The sequence below is a fragment of the Acyrthosiphon pisum genome, chromosome X, assembly GCF_005508785.2.
Source record: "Acyrthosiphon pisum isolate AL4f chromosome X, pea_aphid_22Mar2018_4r6ur, whole genome shotgun sequence".
Lineage (NCBI taxonomy): Eukaryota > Metazoa > Arthropoda > Insecta > Hemiptera > Aphididae > Acyrthosiphon > Acyrthosiphon pisum.
Genome location: NC_042493.1, coordinates 78,753,568 through 78,760,711, shown reverse-complemented (window position 1 = coordinate 78,760,711; position 7,144 = coordinate 78,753,568). Strand labels below are relative to the sequence as shown.

Below are 7,144 nucleotides of genomic sequence, written 5' to 3'. Positions count from 1 at the left end.
AAAGAAAATATAAAATGTTTTAAAAAAAAGTGCAAAAATTTTTCCTCCCCGGCGGGGAATCGAACCCCGGTCTCCCGCGTGACAGGCGGGGATACTTACCACTATACTACCGAGGATTGTGATGAAATCGTTGAAATAAATGTCTCTTCGTTATATTTTTTATAATATTTTGTAACGATAATATATTAATGATATTAGAATGATATCATGGGAGCTTTATATCACGACGACATTTTTGTCAGCGTAATATATTTCCAATTTTACAAATACAATTTAAAACATTACTTTATTTGTTCTACCCAAAATCTGTTTCATTCTTAAATCATATAAAAGGTACGTTTTGTTTTTATTTATTAAACATTCTACTTACAGTACAATTTTTACAATGGGTAAATTCGATACAAGGTTATTAACGAGAGGTAACGTTTATGGGTTTAGGCATTCAGCAGTAGCGCCGACCAGGAACTTTTTAAATACCTATTACCTAATGTTTTATTTTTATATTATTTTTTTTTTATTTGATTAGCCATTAGGTATGTATCGTATTATGATAATATATAATATTATATTATTTTGTTAATTGTTATGTTTTGTTTTGCAGTAGCCGGTATTTAATTATTTTTGATAATCGCTTTCCGTTATAATTACGTTTACAAATTTCAATAGTTTTTATTGTCAAATATAACGTTATTATAACGTTTGAAAGCCCTGGTACAGCGGTACACTATGTAAAATAGAAAAAATAAAATAAATTTATATATAATCATTAGAATATTGATAACACAGCAATTAGATAGTATTTTATATTCAGTGATTTTACTAATTCTCTGTTTATATTAGCATTTAGGATTTTTTCCGGGATTCCTTTTTAGTATTTTTGTAATTTTTAAGCACTTTTTTAAGCAACTATTAGTACATTTAATCATTAGTAGAACGGATAACATTTGATAACAATTTACCATAAAATACTCCACTAAAAGAAAAATAATTAAATAATTGTTATATATGTGGCCTTGTCATAGGTATTCTTATAAGTTATATTAGTACATATATTTTTACTTGTGTAGCTATGTATGTATGAAGTTAACAGAAAAATGTTTTGGGGGCTATACATAAAAGTCTAACAAATTGTCGTCACATACTCGCATACAGACAGTATTGCAGTAATGCAGTATAAAATGTATGCCTAGTATACGAGTAAAGCGTCCCATACACGATAAATATTATTGATATCAATAAAAACCCATCAATAAAATATATCAAAACGGTTTTGATATTTTCAATGTATATATAATTTAAGTTCCTTCAAAATAATTTGAAATATAAAAAATAATAAAAACAATTTTTCGTAAAAATTTCAAGTGTCTACGGTTATTCGTTTTTTAATTACTTACAACAAAATCGTTCGATGAGCATTAATTTATTTACGGCTGAATATCCAATGAAAAAAAAATTTTAACTTCAAACTCTCATAAATATTTTTTAACTTTCCGATAAACTTAAAATCCTTAATTCTACTCGGAATCTAAAATAAATAAGCTACTTGCAAGTTTTTTAATATCAATAATATATTATATATATATATATATATTATTATATTCTACTAAAAATATATCCTTATTTCTTAGGAAATAGTAATACAGGCTGACAGACCGTCTTTAATCAAAATCATTATACTGCTCAATGACGAGGTACTTTTGACATCTATTAAATATTAATACAGCAGATTGAATTACCTGTTTTTTTTTTGTAATTTTTTAAGTGGAACTTAAAAATTAAGACAAATATAAATGTTATTAGTATAATTAAGTACCAATATTATTATTGATCTGAATTTGTAATAAGAAATATTTCTAATAAAATATGACATTTAGGTAAATCAGGTATACTATCAAAATACATAATTTGGTTTTTATTGTCGTGGTTTTTTTTTTGTTGATTTTTTGCCATAAATAGTTAATATTGGATATAATTATTTATTAGCTATTCAGTATAGCACAATTTATTTATTAACTTTTTTTACACACCCAAAAATATAATTTTATATTTCTCTAGGTATAAAGACAAAATTAAGGAATGTTTTAAATTTGATTCAAAGTTGTTTATAAATTATAAATTATTTTATTTTATACTTATAAACAATTATTAATACCTGGGGTACCTATTTTTTTTTATGTTTTAATATATTTGTAACAAAAATATTATGGATACCATTCTAGGCACCAAATTGTATATTGTTGAAAGGCCCTACCTAATAACGTGTTAATTCTTATCAAAAATAATTTTTTTTGTAACAATTTTGCATTATTTAAAATATTTAGATAATAGTCCGATTCATAAAATTAATTAATATGTTCGAACTGATCAGTAATTATTCATTGATTCCCGTTATTCGTACTATCGTATATGACTTTTAATGTAAATTAAAATATGCTTTCGTTTAAAAATAAAATTTCATATTCTATGATACAATACAATAGGTACTTAATATTAAGAAGATGTTTTTTTTCTAATAGAATATAATATGTAATACCTTTAAAAATTACATAATACGACTGCATGAGTTTATATACTCATCCATTTTCGTGAAATAATTTAAATAGTATTTTATAAGTATTAAATATTTATAGCGTCTTACATAAGTGGATGTCTTTTAGCTCGTAAATAAGTTTATGTATTATATAAGACAAATTATTGTATTATACAAGTATAATTATAATACACGTATTTTGGCGCCTTAACGGTTTTACACACGTCATATTGATTACGTACTATTGATTATATTATAAAAATATAAAATCAATGCACATACTAAATAAATTCGTTTATTCCACAGTCAAAATAATTTATATAAACGCCGTATAAAATGCCTAATTATTACTCCTTAAAATGTGCTCCAACGTAACGTCTGATATTATTCTTCAGGTCTACTGCTAAAATAAGCAAACAATCAGTAACATATTTTGGGGGGAGGGAACCAAGGGGATCGATGGGTCCTGTATATGATACGCAAAATTATTCGGAGTCATAACTTAAAGCCTCTAGCTTCAAAAGCGTGACTACTGGATAAAATCATATCCCCCCCTCCCCCCATGACAAAAACCTAAATACGCCACTGCAAACGTTTATTATATATTTTTTTTCTAACTACCATGCGACGCCTGCGAATTTTATTGATAGACAACTCAATTTACTTGTGTGCTTGTCGTCTAATCGCTCGGGTCCCCTAAATCGCGGTTACGATAACTTAATATTATAGCATAATATTATTATTATTATTATTATTATCGTTGCCATCAGCGTTTGTTCGTAATCTAATTTATCACCAACGGTTCGCCGAATGGTCTCGAATAGACCAAATAGTTGAATTAGATATATTGTATATACTACCTGTCTACCTCTATAGTCTAAATAGAGACTATATACCTCACTATTAGTATTTAATATACCTACCTACCTAATTTGTATGTTATTTATAACTTTCAGATCCAGTGAACCGAGATCGGAGATTATGATAAAAGTGTTGTATGGGGGGCACAGGAGGATGGAGTACCCCAACTAATATTTCAGCATTTTTAAAATATAGGTTCCCCAACTACCTATTATTATTGAGGGGAACGCCACGGGCCACTTTATCATTCTGCATTTTTATCGAAATGCGGGAGATACCAACACAATTTGTCTTATGGGTCAATTCATAGCCGTCGATTTATAAATTATAATAGGTAGGTACTAATGTAATAGTATGACATTATGTATATTAACTTGTATTTTTTTTTTTATTATTGATTTTTTATAAATATTTTTATATGATTTAAAGAGGGGTAATTAGGGGGTTTGGAGGGCTATGCCCCCACGGCTCAATAACGTTTAACAAGTGATGAGGACGCTCTTTTTTTAAAGTTAACCGAGTTTTACATTATTTTGCCAAGTCGATCACCGGGTACAAGATACCTACCTATGCGGAGTATAAAATCTAATAGTTATCGCTCTTGTCGTCTTTTAAGTAACATCATATTCAGCACGGACATATTGTACATTTATTTCAACGATTAGGTAGGTATAATAATAATACCTACCTATATGTCTTAAAAACCAATTATTTGTTCTCGTAATAGATACGATTTCTTTGTCATCAAAAACGGATGTTTAATATTACAATTTACAAGCAGTTCACTGTTGTCTGTTTCTACAGTATAAAATTAATTCCGGTATAGGTAGGTATCGCCCTTGAATTTTTTCTAACAAGTAGTTTCAGAGTTACAGACTAACAATTTCGAAAGTCATGGTAAATTAATAAAATAAAATTGCACAGAGAAAACAGCGGCGCCATGCCATACGCAAGTCCATACATACCGCACTTTTAATAAACTAATTCCATTATTACAAATAAATAAAAACAGTACATATTTTAATATTACCCATAATGAGTATAAAGGATTGGAAGGTCGACGGTTATATTATTATGATAGACATTCTACATTTTCCGTATTTTTCTTAGTAGGTAGATACGTAATATCAGTACATATTATGTTACAAGATGATAATGAAAAGAGAGTAAATTCAACCTTTCTGTCACAATCCTCGGTAGTATAGTGGTAAGTATCCCCGCCTGTCACGCGGGAGACCGGGGTTCGATTCCCCGCCGGGGAGGAAAAATTTTTGCACTTTTTTTATAAATTAAAATAATTTTTTTACATAATAATATTATTACTTTCAATTTTTATATTTCTGTTCTTGGTAACCGGATGTACACGGCATGCCGAAGTACTGGCTATCACCTCGTTTTTCAACTGTTTGTATATTTTTTACTTCTTTGCTTTATATTCAGTATAAATATTATGTACCACTTTTATACCAATTGATAAATTGGTTGTATAATTTATTATGCTTTATTATTACTTATTAATAAGGAAGAGGATGTACAGCCTAAAAACAGCACAACATATGAAAGCATTTAATAATTAATCAAAATAATGAAATTAATCAATTATTTATAAATGGGGCAAGTCCAAAATTAATACTTTTAGAAAATTAAAAACAACTGTACGTCTGTACCAGTACTTTTAAGTTATACTGTAATAGTATTATTCATGTATAAACTAAATGTTTGAATATTATCATATTTATGGTTTAACTTGTACCTATAGGTACGATCCGCCAATAGCTACAGAACATAATTTTATAAAAAAAAGTCATTTTTGCGTGTCCAAACTAACTCAAAAGCTAAAACATAAATAAATTATAAAAATATACTATTATAATATTCTAAAAAATGCGATGTTTTCGTTAAAAATAAATTAATTTATTAGTTACTAATAGGCAATAGCATAATATACTCAAAACAAAATGAATTACTAAAATATCAGAAATACAATAGGTAGTAATGTATATAATACAAATATATATATATATAGGTATGTAATTACTTAGTAAAATTAGTTAATCGTTGCCTATAAAATTTTTCTCCGTATGCAAGGCGACAGCTGTAACAAATTTTCGGGGGGGATTTAAAACCAAATCATATATTTTAATAATATAAAAAAATTATCTCAAAAATAAATGTAGGTATATATTTTAATACATCCAAATAATGTTTCTAGTAGAAAATTTGATCTAGTAGGTACTTTGGTGGTATACGTAAGTTAGAATATTCCCAGTAATGTTTAGAAAAAACTAACAAAAAGTTAGAAAAATCAATTTTTGGCAAAATAGATTTTGTCGAAATTATTCAAATATGAGAATAATCTTAGCATCTTAATATTTTCATCAAATATTACATTTTTCTAGACATAAAACCTTTTTCTAAATATTTTGAATTTGTTGAGACATTTATTTTATTATTTATTTTGTCAAAAATACATACAATATTTAATTTTTATTACCCATGGTTTGAGAATGTAACACAAGATTTCTCACAAATTATTTTTACTGGAGCAAAAAAAAAAGCTAAGTTTAAATCGACATTCATTGTTTATAAGGTTTGAATCGTCAATACACCAAAAATTTGATATATATTGTATTTTTATAGGTAAAAATTCTTTACATATTTATTTTAAAAATTTAAGTCAAGGTTATTTAAAATATGTTCTAACTGGAGTTTGAAAAAATAATAAGCGCAAAACAACAAACATTTTTTATGCGCGTTTTAAGTTCAAAATTGATGAAAAATATATTCAAACGTATAATAACGCGATATCTCCTCAAAACCATTTTAGTTATTTTTTCATTATTCAAAAAAAATGTATAGTAGAAACTTAATACATTTCAATATTACTTAAATTACCGTTTTATATACTCAAAGAAAATTTTTAATTTTAGATTCTACGCAAAGCGATTAAATATGTATTGATTTCGTATAAAATCGATAAATATTATATTATATTACATTATATTCTATAATATTATGTTATCATCAAATATATTGATAATACATGTATTACTAATTTGTCAAAAAACTTGAACATTTAAGTAATACAAGGTCATAAGATGATCTCATAGTATTCTAAAAATATCGATAATAGCCAATAGGTAGATTCATGTGCACTATTTTTTTTTATAGGTATTAATTGAAGTTCTAAATTTGATATTTAAACAAAAAATAATCATTTTGATTGTTTATAATATTATATTTTCGATGTTTTTGGCAAAAACCATTGAAATAAATTATTCATAGTAGATAAACGTAAGTAATAAATATAAACTATCCTTAAAAATATTGGCTGACAGACCGTCGCCACACAGAATCGTCTTTCATGTTGATACAACGATTTATCATTGAATTCAAATTCAACAAATCCATTACAGTGACCTACTGAATGACGGCATACAAATACACATACTGTTCTGCATAGTGGTTATTAACTTACCAGCATTTTTTCAGCTTTACCAGCTAAAATATTTTTAAGATATCTGAAAATATTAAAAAGAAATATAGGTTACGATTTATTGGTATTCATTACTGAGAATGCACGTAAAAACCTATTACACACTTTTGGCGCGAATGTTGTTGTCGATATAATGCCAGGAAGTTGCACAACGAAAGTCGTGTTTTTTCAGTTGTAATAATATATAAATAATGTCTAGTATATAAATAAAATAACGAGCTAGCATTTTATACTCGAGAGAAAAGTTAAATTTTTTA

The 7,144-nt window shown here is 26.6% G+C and overlaps 2 non-coding genes across 2 annotated transcripts; one reads left to right on the top strand and one right to left on the bottom strand.

Moving 5' to 3' along the window:
- Positions 1–44: 44 nt before the first annotated feature.
- TRNAD-GUC lies at positions 45–116 on the bottom strand. Its single transcript has one exon. It is a non-coding gene; the product is annotated as a tRNA-Asp (tRNA).
- A 4,465-nt stretch (positions 117–4,581) lies between these two features.
- TRNAD-GUC lies at positions 4,582–4,653 on the top strand. The gene has a single exon. It is a non-coding gene; the product is annotated as a tRNA-Asp (tRNA).
- Positions 4,654–7,144: the final 2,491 nt, after the last annotated feature.